Source organism: Vanessa tameamea, chromosome Z, assembly GCF_037043105.1.
Source record: "Vanessa tameamea isolate UH-Manoa-2023 chromosome Z, ilVanTame1 primary haplotype, whole genome shotgun sequence".
Lineage (NCBI taxonomy): Eukaryota > Metazoa > Arthropoda > Insecta > Lepidoptera > Nymphalidae > Vanessa > Vanessa tameamea.
Genome location: NC_087341.1, coordinates 11703386 through 11720596, shown reverse-complemented (window position 1 = coordinate 11720596; position 17211 = coordinate 11703386). Strand labels below are relative to the sequence as shown.

The 17211-nt window shown below is 30.0% G+C and overlaps 1 non-coding gene and 1 pseudogene across 1 annotated transcript; one reads left to right on the top strand and one right to left on the bottom strand.

Annotated features, from left to right (window-relative positions):
• The first annotated feature begins 8901 nt into the window (after positions 1-8901).
• Positions 8902-8974, top strand: Trnaf-gaa (transfer RNA phenylalanine (anticodon GAA)). The gene has a single exon. It is a non-coding gene; the product is annotated as a tRNA-Phe (tRNA).
• Positions 8975-11192: 2218 nt separating this feature from the next.
• LOC113396362 (SCAN domain-containing protein 3-like) lies at positions 11193-12325 on the bottom strand (annotated as a pseudogene).
• Positions 12326-17211: the final 4886 nt, after the last annotated feature.

Sequence of the window (17211 nt, the reverse complement as noted above, 5' to 3'; positions counted from 1 at the left end):
AATAAGTGTGTAAAAATTAAAATTAAAAAAATCTCGGAAACAAGAAATAAATTAAAAACAATATTTATTAACAAAAGGCCATAAATTTGAAAAGGTTTAACAACGTACATATATTGGTATTACGTATATAAAAATATTATAAACATCTATGCATTTCACTAAAATTGACATCTTTTATCTCTTTCTATTACACTACATCTGTAGAAATAATGACAGATAGCGCATACTGAAAGTTAAAAGTTGAATACATCGGCACTGCGCATCTATTTTATAGAAGAATTTTGAACTCGTAAAAGCGTTAACCTATAAAAGGCATAAATAACACTGAGCAACTTGAAATTGCGATTTGTTGTTGAGTCCTTCTTTGTGGCTTTAAAATTTTCCAATTTCTGTAGGGATCCGTGGACGTATACACTCTCCCTTCAAAATTACTTCATCTATTTATAAATCCGAGTTCTTTTCAATTAATTTTACACTTTGTACAGATTAAAAAATATGTAATCTATATTTAATTCATGTAAATTATTTCCACTGTAAGTTTCTGTATTTATTGCGTGGATTAAAAAAAAATAATTAAATAATTTAAAAAAAAAATCGAATAAGTTCGGCCATAAGCGGATGTCGGCTGGTTATCTATCTATCTTTATTTGACTTCAGTTAAATTATGCCATTTCAAATACTTACTATACACAGAAATTTCAATATTTTGAAATACCAGGAAAACATAACAGAACTGGGCATATTATCTGTTATAATAAGCGCCTCCCTTACACTTTATTACCGACCCGAACAAAATGATGCGTAAATTGAAAGAGAAAGTTATGAATTGCGCATCCATTGGAAGGAAATTACGAACTCATCATAATATTTTTAATAAGGTATCTCTTTAGGTTTGTAACACTATTTAGATATACATTATATAACATAATTACAATTTAAAACATTTACAATCAACGTTAAAAATTTCAAAATTGTCGAATTAATAAATTATTAATTATTCTATTTAAGTATTATTTATTAGTTGTGTCGTTCGAAAATTTTCAAAAAAGTATAATTATATCCCCAAAAGCTGTAGATTTATATTAGAATAAAAGTTATACTTAGAACATTCTCTAAAATATAATCATTATTCATTTACTAAAGCTTTTTAATTGTTTAAACTCCTAGTTAAATTTTTTATGACCTTACAAGCCCCAATTCCAGGATCGCAAGAGTGCAAAGAGATCAAACAACAAAATCGAGATGTGCAGAGCAATGCCAGTTCAATGTGTGCACACTTTTATTGCAATTCAGGGTCCGTCAACAGTATTATTAATTATTAAGTTGTTTTGTTTGTTCGAGAAAAAGGTGAAAATTGTTTACGTGCGTTGTGAAAACAGAAACGCTACAATTTACCAGGAGAGCATAAATATATATCTAAAGATGCAAACTGTATGCACTGATGCAGATGGAAACTGGAATGAAAAATAAGGAACGTTGATTGATATTGACGTTACAGTACAAAATCTCCCAATGTATGGCATGTAAATTTTATTTATGGTATTGTGTAATTATTTTATCCAAGTTATTATTTTAAAATATATGCTTTGTTAAAAAACTAATGTGTTAAAAGTAACTAAACTCGAACTAATGAGTCGGTTTACATATACGAAACACATTAATGAATGTAGAAAAGAAATAAAACAACTAAAATTTAATATAAAACAGTAATGCTGCTAATTCAATGTTATCATAAAAACAATTAATAAAGCTGTAGCGGATTTGATAATAAATTTAAAAAAAAATAAGAATAAGCTAAGTTGATCAAAGTAACCTAACACATTTCCATTGCAACAGAGCGCGCAAGACTATTCCTTCCCCCTCCCTACTCCTTCAAAGTAGAAATAATAAATGCGAGTGCAATATAACCTTCCATCACGATTCGCAAATACTAGAAGTGCATAAACGCGAAGAGGTACCTGAAATACAAGCACTGTATTTATTTTTATTGGTAATGAGTGTCTCAGACATGTTTTCCGTTCCTTTGGTATATCTATCTTTAAATTATATATATTTATCGTGCATCATAATTTAAATTTGAATCGATCACATTTTAAAATATATTAATGATCGGTATTGTATTTGTATTGTCCAGAAAAAAAAAAAAAAATTAATTAAGGTTCCAATTACCTAATTCATTAAGATAAATTATTTAAACATAAATCGTACAATATCGTAAAAGATTTTATTACGACAAAATCAACATGAATTATTATTACAATTTATTTTCATAAATATGATTTTAATTGGTAATTAATATTTATTTTCATAAAAATAATTTAGCATTGGTAATTAATACAATTCATCCTTTCCACCGCAAATATATTATAAATTTATTTTATTTAATAATGACTAACGACGCTAAACGAGTCTTTGTCTCAATTTATTTAGTAAGTGTAATGAAGGAATAAAGTGTGGAGTGAAGGAAGAAAGAAAGTGAAATAAATCGAATCATTACTTGTGATGAAAAATGGATACTGTACGATAATCGGAAGCGCTCGTCATTATTGAAAACGGAAATTGACTCAGAAAAAGTTACTTGTAAGTGTTTGGTGGACTAGTGCCAGTGTCGTTCACTACAGCTTTCTAAAATCTGAATCGGAATTGAAAAAATTCAAATCCGATGCGGCAGTCCAAGCCGCCTTCAAAGAGTTTATTGATTCTCGCCCCCATGGTTTTTCTAGCAAAGGGATCAATGAACTACATATGAGATGGCAGAAGTGCATAGATAACAACAGTGCATACTTTGATCAATTAAATATATTTTACAAAAAATAAATTGACTTTATATTCCTTCCGCACAAAACGCCAATTTCATATGTAAGGACTTCATATTTTGTATTCGTTTTACATTAGACCTAGAGATAAAAGTAATTAGTAAATAAGTAAAGTAAGTAAAAAAAAGGTTTAGTTAGTATTCTTCATTATTCTAATATTAGTACATATTATGTTAAATATATAAAAAAATGTATATATTAGGAAGCGCCGCTAGTCTAGTATTAGTGTGAGGACTGCACTACGAAAGATAGACCCCACGGCACGCATTTCTGACTTTCGAAGTTATGTCTTGCCTTAAATCAGCAACTGGGCCAGTGTGAAAAACAATTTACCCTAACTGTTCTTATATTAAGAAAAGGCTCGTGCCGAGCACTGCCCATATAATAATATACTTTGTATTTAATTTAATCAAAATCGATTCATGGTTTAGTTTAGATAAGTGTAACAGAAAGACACATTACGAAATAGGTAAACACACAAATAGTAATTGTTTCCATTATATGTTTCCAGCGATAAATATTAAATGATATCTTATATATTAATAGCATAAGACTATTTTTGTCCCAGTGATTATGGGACGGTAGCTGCACATAAAAAATCGGTTATAGTCTCATTTTGAAGAGCTCTAGCCGTAAATGTGCAAAAAAATTAAGAGGATTCTTAATTGCAATTAATTATTGTTTCAACAAAGAATTAGTTTTAGAGACCGGAGTAAAGTTATACTGGCCGGTTAGAAAAAAAATGAAAACGTTAACCTAACAACTGAACTTTTGGCGCCAAATGTAGACGAGTGACTTGCAGTTTACAATTAAATTAAATCAAAACAAAACCTGTCATAGGTTTTGAAATTCCTAAAAAATAATTTGAATAAACGCGAAGTTTTGCGGGATATCAACTAGTATACTATTAAAATATCTAATCATTTGGATAACCGACGAGCCAGTTTTCGAAGGTAAAGGCGAAAAACGATAGCTTTTCCTTAATTTTTAGTATTGTGAAATATAGCATGAAATATTACATTTACAATATCCTGTGCGTTAAAAATTAAGTCTGATTTATTTATAAATAAGGAGATTTTAAGAAATTGTGTTTAACTGAATAATATATGTTTAAGCTAACAGAATGCTTTTGTTAATAAGATTTGTAATAAATAAAAAATGTCTTTGGAAAATTTGGCACCCTGGCAGGCAAGCGCATGACTGCAGTTATTGATTAATAATGTCTTCCGAGGAATTGGGTACTAGCATTACATAAAATATGAGGAAGTAAAAAATCGTTCTAATTGTAACTCTATCGTCGACAACATTTGGCTTGAGAAATGCATTGGCCAAGTTTATATGACTTTTACAACCATCTTTTAATAAATTTGATAGTTTTGACATTTGTATTTAGTTGAATAAAGATGCCTAATATTGCAGTCACTCTGAATGCTATTAGATAACTGAAATTAGAAAACAAATTATGACAAAGTTATTGAATACTTGCTTCCATGGATACTTAAATAAAATAGCTCACTTGGTTTTACGAGAAATCACTCAATTTTTTTCTGGCCGTAAAACTGGCGTTGCAATACTTTTCAATTTTACTATTCTGATGGGATAAATATTTTTTTTTCAGATACAGTTAATTTGTATCTAATATCTATTCAAAATACCAAAAAAAGATATTTAAAAAAATGTTTCCATCAAACCCCTGGGTGCTCTTTATACGAGCACAGGTTAAACTACCTTGTAATAATACCAGAATCGCATGAATGCAAAGAGTAAAATCGAACTAAAACATCGAAGTGCATTGCTCAGCACCATATCGTACTTTTACTTCCAATGAGCGTACACTAGTATGACAATTCAAACTGCATCTTGTGAGGTGCGGTCTCGCCTTCTTATCAAACGAAACTAGTCTAATCAAAACTATTAAAAGCTTATCGAAAGATTTTAGAGTTAATCGAGCAACAAGTGTTCACCATGACATTTTAAATAATTAAATTAAATAAAGCTAAATAATGCGTAAATACTTTTTTAATTATATATATGAAAAGTTAATAATTCTGAAATGTCTTGACACTGTCAAGAAGAATTGTCAGAAGTGTCAAGTTGACACTCTATTAATTTGAGTATTCCATTTAAATCCCTTGTAAGAGTCAATTTCTTTTAAAGGTCAGATTAGTTTATTGCTTTTAGAATTAAGATAGGTTCAAGTTCCCAGAAAACGACTATTTAAAGCACGTAATTATTTATTTAAGAAAATTTGGACTAAACCTAAACCCATAAATTAGTCACTATTTTCGATTTTTTCGTATTAAGCAATATGTTTGTAGTTCACATCAAAATAGTATCGCGATTTGTTGCTATAGATTCGAATTACGAATTAAATAACATATTCACTTCATTATTATTACTTACCATTTTCAAGTAGCGTTTTAATGATGACTGGTGCGGTGCGCCTTTAGGCTACTTAATGTTTCTTAAATTATCATTACGATTGTTGAGTTTGGATGTGAAAACGTGAAAAAATGTTCCGTTTAGAACTTTCATTCAGTCATTATATTATTTATAATTATTATCATCATAGCTTTCGATGGTTAGAATTTACCGTAAGTTTTTATGACAATTATTATTGAAAGAAATAACTACTAGGGTAATAACGACGTAATAATAACCTAAGTAATAATATGACGCAATCGAGATGGTGTCAGAACAAGGACTAATTAAATCTACATTTAACCATTTTTATAGAAAATAAGTACACAGACTATAAAGTATCTCTGTACCAAATTTAGTTGACATATGGTCAGTCGTTTTGGCGTGATTGAATACCGAATATCCATTCAAAATTTCGCATTGATAATATTATTTTGATATATACCAAAAAAAAACTACAAGTAATATATAAACAGTAAAAATAGTCATCGCGATGACAAATAAAGATACATAGTAAAGTAGAAACTAATTGCTTTGATGAGCCAAACGATGAATTAAGCAAATTAGTAAATTACAAGCACTTCTATGTATTTATTTTTTAATTTTTGTACCTTTTTATTTTATTTTATAAATTGTATATTAATTTATTGTTATTTTACAATGAACCACGGTACATTTCAGCACATTTATTCAATATACATACGTACGGTATATTAAGAGCAAGTACAATAACCTCACACCTCGAGGCACAAGTACTAGATCAACATAAAAGCGAAGAGATGCGATTAATTATTATATACGTGAAATACAGGTAATATTCGTAGTTTCAGTAGATACACAAATGCGCACAGTATTAATTCATATTTAACACACTAGAAACAGCAATTTCTGTTAATTTTTTAATAATCATTTCTGATTGACGGGATAGAAATAGGTATTTATTGCGTCGTATTTATTCACAAAAATGAAAAACTTACTTTTATATTAAAAAGAAGGTTAAGTGGTCTATTCTGAAATTAAAGGTAAAATAATATAGTAATCGATAAAGAGACTTAACTCTCTCGCTTTCTTAAAACTATGTAATTCAGCAATTCTGTCTGGTACAAAAAACATAACATGTGCGCTATAACCAAGAGTTTACCAAACAACCAATTGCAGGAATATTTAACAGTGCATGAACTGCCAATATTACCATTTTCTATGCAGATATACCTATGCAGCTACTGCTTCTTTAATTCACTACAGCTATTGGCAGTTCGCAATGTGCTTTGCAAACATCGTCTTCAGTAATCTAATAAGTCAGGCCATAACCTGGCTCTACACCCAGGCAGGATTACTAAACTCAGCAGGATACTCAACAGCATATCCATGGATTTTTTTGTATAAAGCTTAACAAAATTTTACGATTAATTTTATGAACACAAAAATAACAATGCTGATAAGTATTCAAAATATATTAATACTTTTAAAAATAAAAATAAAATTAACATGATATATATTTTTACGCACATGTGGCGATTTCATATGTTTTTCTTTAAAAAATAAAAAAAAAAGGTTGTTAAATATTAGTTCATTAATAAAATTAGCGAACAATGCAACCATGCAACTTGGATTTGAAAACACATTCACATTCTTGGGCTTTGTTCTTTGTAATTTATCAGTCCATTTTTTAAATTGAGTTTTTTACATTTGGCTAGGTCTGTTAATATTTTCGTTTAGTGTTTCAGCTAATATATTATAATATAAAAAGAAAGAAGTAGGAAGACATTTAGTATAGAGTTAATTTTAAAATATGTTCGTGTTATTAATTCGGTCATATTTTTTTTTGTGTTATATTTATTAAATGTGAGTACAGGCTAAAGACCTCACTATAATACCAGGACGGCATAAGTGCAAACAGTTAGGTCATTCCGAATTTTTACTTTCAATACGCGCCCCGCTCATTGCATTTCAAAATCAGACCCGCCCCCTTTTTACTAAACAAAATTATTTAAGTCAAAACTTAAAAAAGCATGTTTTTAGTTAAAGGTTTCAATTTTTTTTTAAGTTAGGTTATTAAATACGAAATGAAATTAAGATATATTAGGTTTTTTTATATCCATATTCAATAAAAATAATAATAATACAATTAAATTGCAGCTAAAATATTGATTTTACTTAATTTTTCAGCTTTATTATATATATACATTAACAGAAATGCAAAATAGTAGAAAATTGAAATAAACATGTTTATTAAGTAACAATAATAAGAGTAAATTATAAATCCACCCTTATAAACTTACATAACTTTCAAAATTTCATTTATATAAAAATTTAATAATCTGTGATCGTCAACATCTGTTCAAAAATAAAAGAGTTGGTATCCGAAATCATACACAAAAATATATTTGTGAGACAGGCAAACTTCCCTCTTTAATTAATTTAAAAAACATTCAAAATGTATATATATGCAGCAAACATTTTGGCGTCTCAGATGCACTTGCAAAAATGCATCATAGAAACGCTGCAAGTTACCAGGAGGCCATAGCCCGTAAACAGATGTTGGCTATGCGTATTTCAAACGATTCAACTCCAGGTCACATCGTTGCACTAGTGCACTAGGTCATAGGTGCATAAGTCAGATTGAATGTTATACAAAGGTATCGTTGATTGAATGTCACAACGCCTCTTTATCATTACGTGTATGTATATTTTATATTGTATTCTTTTACAGTGAATGCTACATTCAAATACAATCGAAATATACAGTTTTATTTTTAATTAAAATTTAATATTTATTTTTGTAAATCCCAATACGCTCTTTATTAGAAGATATTTTTAAAAAGTGATTTGAATATAAAGTTCCGTAATTGAACTCTTTTCATTTGGTTATCGTTTTGATAATACAAAGCAGGAATCAGTGTTGCCAATTGCTACATTTAGTCAGTTGGCAACACTGATTCCCGCTGGACATTTTACAAAAAGGTGATTGATTGCTGCTTGATTTACCAGTTTTACCAAATTATTACAATCTTGTTTTAACTAAAATTCGAGAGTATTAAAAATCAGTAAATTATATTAAAATGGTAATAATAATATTTTTTTATTCAATTAAATAGGTGAAGATGTCATAGCTGCGGTTCATATTTTTTCTTTGATTTGGGTACTAATGTCATTTACAGTTGCTAGAAAATATAGTTTAAGAATTTTAGCGAAAAGTTTTATCATATTTTATCAGCCTAACACCGAAAAATAGCTAGATTTAGCTGTAAATTTGCTAAGTGGGCATCACTTGCGAGAACACGTAAGCCCGATACAATAATACAAGATTATCTTTATTATTGTATGGAAGAAGCGTTATCAAAATGAAGTCAAAGCGTATGCAAAATGTTTATAATGTAACGTAAAACTAACTACAGTTTATTTGAAACAATGTATTCCGAGTAAGTCTTATATAATGTAAATAAAATAAATAAATAATGTAAATAATTCTCAGAAACATATACTTATATATATATATAATAAAACAGAGAAAAGACCTCCTTTCCTCTCAATGAGAAGACTTGGAGCTGATAGCCACACTACTCCGATGCGGGTTACGATGTTTTCTTCACCGACGAGCCCGAAGTGATAAACTTCAAAATTCAGTAATGCTTGTCTGGGTATTTTTTATACTTAAACGGAAGCCGAAATAGCTCAGTTGGGAGAGCGTTAGACTGAAGATCTAAAGGTCCCTGGTTCAATCCCGGGTTTCGGCATAATTTTTATTTTATCATATTTTTATTTCTTGTTAGAGATTCTGCATTTTTGTTGCCTAGTATTAGTATTGAGCAATATTTTGTTCATTTTAGTTTGTGTAATAAATAAAGGATTTTTTATACTATTAGTACGGGGAAATGCTACTAGCATTCTTGTCACCATTCCACGCGGTCATCAATTTTATACATTAACTATTTATAGTAATTATTTGTATATAATTAAAGCCTTGATATTAATAATTATTATGTAAATAAAAGTAATAAGAAACAAAAATATATTTTATATCAAAATCCGTATCAATTTTCAACTCAATTGTAAGTTTATAAACCATCATACTGAGGACACAATTAAATATATACCTATTTTCAAAAAAGGCCACCATCGAAATTGTTTCATCTAAGTGAAAGACTACTTGTATCATTAAGAAACACACAGAAACCTGGATCAGGGGATTAAAAAATGGGTATCAGTATAAATAATAGCTGGGGTTAAAATAAAATAAATAAAAAAAACCTTAAATCGAAAATAACAACACTACACATCTATCCTATAAACTACCAAAGATAGATAGTTGGAAATACCAGGAAAACATAAGAACTGTGTATATTATCTTATATTAGTCATAAGCGCGTCCCTTTCTTATGCATTTGAAACTGCTGAGCCAATAAGCATGATGAGCATATTGAAAGGGAAATTATGGATAGCGCATCCATCGGAGGGAAAGAATGAACACATCACGTAGTTAAACGTAGTAAACTCTTTCGATTTTCTCAAATAACCTCGTTAATTTTTCTTAGACCAAATATAATCACTGAATTCACTGCTACATATATTGACAATATACTTAATATAATTATAAAAAAAAATAGTAATCAATATAACAATAATTCAGGTATACTTAATTTATAATGTTTTTAAATTAAAATTATAAATCTCCAAAACCAAATTAGCTTCCTGAAAACTGGTTACTACTGGAATATTTTTTAACAGACGCCTGTCACTGGGAACTTATTTACGGAATTCAAAACCGCCAGGAGCGAGCAAGTTGATCAGTTAATTATAAAATCTCTTGCTCTTTCTAAACTCGAAGCACCATAGAGTATATCCATGAAAACAGTTGCTTCTCCATGGCCACCTGGATCTTCATTGGCTAGCTGCCTTAAAGTGCGCACTGCTAATTATGGACTCGATTTCATACCATACATATGTGATATTTAGTTCGAAAAACTGGAAGTGATGAACTAAAGAATTTCCTCATTTAATCTACTAAAAGTTTCTGTCATACTTTTGAATTTAAATCAAGATTATCATACGTTTGTCCTCAGTAAAAGAACCTTTTGTAATCGAAAGCGACAACTAATTTGTATAATATAATGCTGCAGCCCTATGTAATGCTTATATTGTTTAGAGAATTGCCTGAATCTGTAGGACAACTAGCATCAAAAACCACTCTAATTGTATCCGAGCCTAACTAAAATATCCCATTATATGGAAATAATACACCGTTGACCACTAGGTGACAGCTCCGCAGGATACGCGGTTAGAAAAGTTAGTTCAACTATCCCACCGCTGAAAATAGAATTTGTAGGACAATGTGACTTTTAAATTATATAAATATTTACTAAGTAAAACAAAAAACTGCTGGTTAGTAATAATTTTTAATGACTTCGGTATCGATACATATTGGAAGGAGGGGGATTCTTTGATTAAGCCGTATTTTTGTAGGATAAATATTTTTATTTTTTAAATAATTTACAGACAGTTTGGTGAACCAAAATAAAAACATGAAATACAAACTGCTCCAACCCTTTTTTAATGTTCTCTAAATTTTGCTTTTATGAAAAATATGAATAAAAAATCCTAACCAAGTAATATTAACAACAATAATATTGTTGAGCAAGCATATTATATTACGTATCTTATTAACATAAATTTAGTTGTATTAAAAATACTGTTTGATAGTAAATATATTTTATTAGTCAATTGGCCATTTTTAACTTTGTCCTAGGCCGGAGTTTCTAGTTCTGTAAATACGATTATAAGCTCTTCTTTATCATGCGTCCATCCATTTTTGTTATTAGTAATACTAACTTTAATTACTAAAAAAATATAAGTAACGTAATAAAGCCGTAAATTCCATATCAGCTAAACCTTTTTACAATGGCGTTTTATTTCGTTTTAATAGTATATGTGTTTATTCGATAATTTTATCAGCCTTTATATTAAGAGGTTTGTAACGGCACTAAAACTCCTTTCGACAAGGTATGACGAGGGAAAAGCTATTAAAAATTTCCTTGCGATTTCCCACAGTCCAGGATATTTTTCGGGTATTTCTGCGTGCAGCCAAAATGTTTGGTAGCCTTTTCTAAATTTCACCTTCAGCTCCTCATTGGTGCTTAGCTCGAGCAGCAGTAATATAACATTGGCCACTTCCGTTTCATCAAATGGATGTATGGTCCATGGTGGTATATCCATCGTCAGCATATCTTCAAACCTGGTTTTGAAGTCATCATGCAGGGCACTTAAATGTTGACTGTAGGTATGGATATCCTCATCAATACATTCTACCTGCGACAAGTTTGGAAATGAGAGAATTCGCGCCGACTAATGCTTTACTTCATAAATTTCAATTTCCCAAGAAAAGCCGAAATTATCCCCTTTGTTTTTATTAAATTCAGGCTGTCACCTTGTAACTGCAAGTTAATATCATTAAATTTTTTAAACAAATCTGTCAAATACGCAATGTCTGCTTTGAATTTGAACAAGTTTTCTTTTAAATCTGGATCTCGACTTTCTAGGAACTCTAATACGGAATCGAAAACAGAGTAAAATCTCGTTAAGCATGCACCTTTCGACAACCAGCGTACTTCAGTATGTAAGAGCAGTCGTTGGAAGTCTTCATTATTTTCGTCGCACAATTGAGCAAATAAACACGTATTCAATGCATTGCTTCTGATTTTGTTGACAGCTTTTATTACAAAATGAAGAGATTGTTTCAACTTGTCACTTAAATGGTTTGCCACAAGATGTTGTAGGTGGATTACGCAATGAATAGCTGTAAGTCCTGGTATAATTCTTTTGAGATGACTTATAAACCCACGATATCGCCTGATCATCGCAGGAGCTCCGTCTCTTGACACTGAAATAATGTTTGTAAATGAAATCGATTTTTCCGTAAAAAAATTACTTAGGACTTTAGATATTGATTCGCCTTTAGCGTCAGTCTCCAAAATTCTGGCAAATAGCAATTCTTCGTGAATTTCTTCCTCCATAATAAATCGGACATATGCCAATAAAAAATGGGTAAACAATTTGGGAATCCCTGGGTTAAATGATAACGAAATTAGCATTTATGTACATACAAAGTATTTATAGTTAAGTATAAAATAAAATATTTATTTATTTTTAAAACAAATAAATTATTATTACATAATGAATAAAACTAAAAACAAAAACCTTTTTCTCACAATTTATGAAGCTCTCGATTATTTTATTTTTTTTTAATTATTAGTTTTAAACGAATTATATATATATATATATATATATTAAGTACATAGAGTTTTGAGGCATGGATGAGGGAGAGTGTTGGACGTGCGTAATAAAATAGATGGTTTGGCGCATGATTAAAACTATTGATTGAAATAGCTGTTAGACAGACTGAAGTACTAGGACTCCATAAACATGAAGGTGAATATGACTATGCTGCATATCTATAGCCCAGCGCCTGTAAGTTGGTTTTTAAGATTACACGAGTAAGATACAAAGTCAGTAAAAATCGCATCATTTTAACATAATCAATACTATAATGTTTTTGAAATCACCTTAAATTCTTTTATGCATAAAATATTATAATTAAAAATCTACTTCCTTATTTACTTAGCTACGTCACTTAGTTACAATCATTTAATGAAAACAAGAAGTAAAGATAAGTAAGTAACTTAAACACATCAGGTTACCGACTCCGCCATTTCATAACATCCTTTTTTTTCTCGCTGGAAAGACGCATAACGCGTTTCTCTTTACGTATGTGGAACCGGTGCCCAGGATGCCTATTGCACTCTGGTACATCGGAATACCCACTAAAAAACCAGCGCTACCCGCTCCGTCTTTTCGGCGGGCAACACAGAATCGCTTTCACATGCTATCGTGGCGCCCTGACGGTCGTCACTGTACTGAGTTTCTGAACCAGCTATCGTCCTGTTAAATAAATATTATAAATTACTTATAAGAGCTTATTAAACTTTATTAGGTTTTTTAAGATTCAGAATTATAAAATATTTTATTCATAAAATCTAGCGTAGTAAAAAATAAATCAGTCAGCAATAACTTAAATTTCAGTGTAGATGCGCATAACGAGACATTATATAAACTTTTACTTTCAATATGCGCAGCCTGTCGCTATTTCTACAAGCTGTAATGTATCTGAAAGAGATGAAGGACGTATATTTTCTAGGAACAACAAAAGTAGCACATACAGTTTCGAACCTCCTCTCACTTATGCATTTCTAGTAATTCTATTGCATAATTTTAGGTTGTATGTATTTTTATGCTCAGTAGAATTAATTTATACTTCGTAGCTTTCGTAGACGTACTCACTCTCTCGTATATGAAGCGACGTTAATAATTGAATTAGTCAATGCTTCAATCATAGTGTTTTTTTACATAATCTTTAGTTAAACAGCGTTAATGTATGACCGATTAACGAAACTGTTTTAGCAAAATTTTATTAAGAATAGTCTTGTTTGTTTGCCGCGTCAATTCTTACAAATAATTTTGCAATTTCGTCAAACATGATTTTTACTTGTTAGTATACAAAAATGTTTGATTTGCTTTTTATGATGCAAACTTTTTTTTCCTTAATGACACTAGAGTGTAGGCAATCCGTTGCATCCGTGCATTAAGTTACCAGTTACTACCAGATTGCCTGATGCAATAAAGATGTTGGTGGGCGATATGAACTGTGCTATCAATTCAGCTCATGACGGTATCTAAAACGATTTCTCCCATATTTCTCTGTCAGAAGTGAGACGTCATCTCACAAGTAACATTGTTTCCAGCCATATCGTCTTTCACACAATCCATTCATTTCTTTCCCTCCCCAAATCCCATATCCTTATTAAAATATCAATTACGATCTGGTCCTACTTATTCGTGTTGAATATGAAATAGATACTCAGGTATTTCAAGCAAGTGTGAAAAGAAACCATGCTTCAATTTTTTAAAATAGTATCAGACTACCAATCAATCGATATTTCGATACATACTTCCTACATAAAGACTGAAAAAGGTATCAAAAATATTATTTTTTATCCAAAGTGCATCTTGCATTTATTTCCGTATTATCTTGCATCGTAGAAACGCTGCACTTTATCAGAATCGCATAAACTGACGTTGGTTAACTGTATTTTAAATGACACCTTAAATCTAGGTCTCATCGCTGCACTATGGCTTGGAGTTGATTGAACGACTGGAACCAACCTATTTGTCACTGTGCGCGTCATATTTTTTTTAATAAGTAGAATGCTATATTTTGACATTAATGAATAATAAGCCATGATATTTAAAAAAATATATGATACCCGTACGTACGTCTCCGTTATTAATTTATTTGGATTGTTTCTTATTTAAGTAGTTGTTTTCGTTTTTAAAATAGAAACCAGGTATATTTAATCATAAACGTATATCAACTATTAGATTTTACCTCAAATAGAAAAAATTAAATTAATTTAAACTTTATATGGTGAAACTATATGTACTGTTTTAAGTATAGTATAATATCTAAAAATATTTTTCAAATATTATGGACTAAATATTTACTTTACAATGAGAAGTCGGAAAAGGTATTGTTCGACAATTATTTTTTTTATTTTCTGACGTTTATTTAGAATTGTTTATGTAGACATTATCTCTCAATGAATAAACATATTTAAATAAAAATATTATAGATTTGAAGTTTCTTATAATATAAGGTAATTTGCGTCGTTGATATTTGTAACACAACTCAAAACTTAACGAAACATTGCTTAAATGATTATAATATTATGCTGCTGTGATAGAGAATATTTTGTTAAAATATATATACTACGTAATTAGTAACAGTTAGTTATTTAAGCCATTCGCCATTTTCTAGTTTAAACAATCTGAGCAAGTTGAGAGCTAAAGTGTCGACATAGAAATACATTCATGTATGGACTGCAACTATACTACCAATACGAGTATTTAATCTGTTATATTCTAGCTCCTTCAATTTTATGCTGTTCTAGTATATGTGCATCGTAGTTGGAGGTTATTGCACTCGTGGACTTCCCTCCATTGAAAAATATAAACAGACAGTTTTATTAATATTTCAACAATCATAAATTGCTGGAACTTAGTAGACGTCTTGTTTAAATTTTTGTATACATAGTGTGGAAAAGACGATGTAATAATAATGTAGAAATTGCCTCTTTGTTTCTTATAGTACCCTTTATATGTTTATTAAATATGAATGAAAATTCATTAAATATGTTGAAGCAGCGAAGATCCTAAATTAGCTGACCAATCAAGTACTTCAATAACAAAATAGAATGAAGTGAAGTTTTATTTCAAAGATCCAAAACAGGAAATATTAAAGTATAATTTGAATAAAAAATCAATATAATAAATAAAAATATTAAAATACGAAACACAAATAACTTCAGTAACAAAGTTGTATCGTTTGGGTTAATGTAATCGTATTTTACATAAACTCACCTCACCAATGAATACGCACTTACTTACACGGCGAATACAATTAAACTTTTAGTTCTGAGGTTTTTGATATCGGCTGTCATTCGTATGATTTCAGTGGTCCATCTATATCATTTACACGTTTTTTTCCCTGACACTGGTACTTCGTTTTGTTTCAGTCGCAAGACTTATCGCCGGTTGCACCGCGCAACATGTAGCAAGCGTAGCATAATAGTGTAGCGAAGAAGCGTAGCAAAAAAGCTTAGTGTAGAAGTTTAGTGTAGAAACGTAGCGCACGGTATGATCATAGCATATAAGTTTACAACGGTACAGTTTGTATTTTTTATATCAATCGATAAAATACATAATAATTAAACAAATTGTGTGAACTTTTACAATTTCTAATGAGTAATTTATAAACATAATTGATAACATTAAGTGCTTAAATATATATATACAAATATGAATTAAAAATAATTACTGTATAAATAAATCTTGACCGCGTGGAATGAGTAATTAATTATATATTATAAAATAAAAACGATAAAGATGTTCTAGTAACACAACACAAGTCAACCAAAAACAGTCATATTATATACATAGGTACATAAAATACAACAAATATTACAATACAATATATAAATAAGCTAGAGTAAAAGTAGTTAAGTTAATTTGTAGTAAATTTGTGTAGCCTTATAGATAAAAAAGTCATTATATAAAAAAAATAGTTTAGAATACCAGGATAACATAAAAGCTGTGTAAGCGCGTCCCTTTCTGATGCATTCTAAACTGCAGAACCAAATAACGTGATGGGCATATCGGAAGGGAAAGTTATGAATGAATTGCACATACATTGGAAGAAAAAACAAACCCAGAACAATTTCATTAATCAAATGTTTCAAATGAAGGAAATCCATTTTTATAACAGTTTATTGTATAACTTGGTTACTGAAACAGTACACGTATCACAGATTTAAAGTAGGCGAGAATCAAGCAACATGCTTCTCAAACTCCACATTTCGAAAGCCAGAGCTCGCAAGAGTGGTCTTGGTGGTCTTCGATATATTCCTGTTTTGCCAGATTCTGGTTAACTTACTCATTGTTGCTTTGGTCATCTGGTTGTGACATGATAAAACGAAATATTAAGTAATAAATGAATGTTATACTTAGTATATTCATCCCATAAGGGATAATATGCAATATAATATTGCATATTCTCATTTTAGTAATATAATCGATAGGGCTTTAAATATGAGTAATTTTTCCTTTATACATCCTCATATATATGAGTAATTATCAATTTTTCAAATTAATTTGGTTTTGTTGTATTCGCGATGTAAGGAATGGGTTATTTTTCTTGCAGCGCACATTTATTCGTCCGCTATGGTATAATTCGGCGGACAATCAACTGGGCACCTGATAGTAAGTGGTCATCACCGGCCAATATTAATTCCTTACATCGACAATGCACCACCAACCTTGCCCGATAATCACGATGATAAATACTAGTTAAATGTGTCCTTAACCG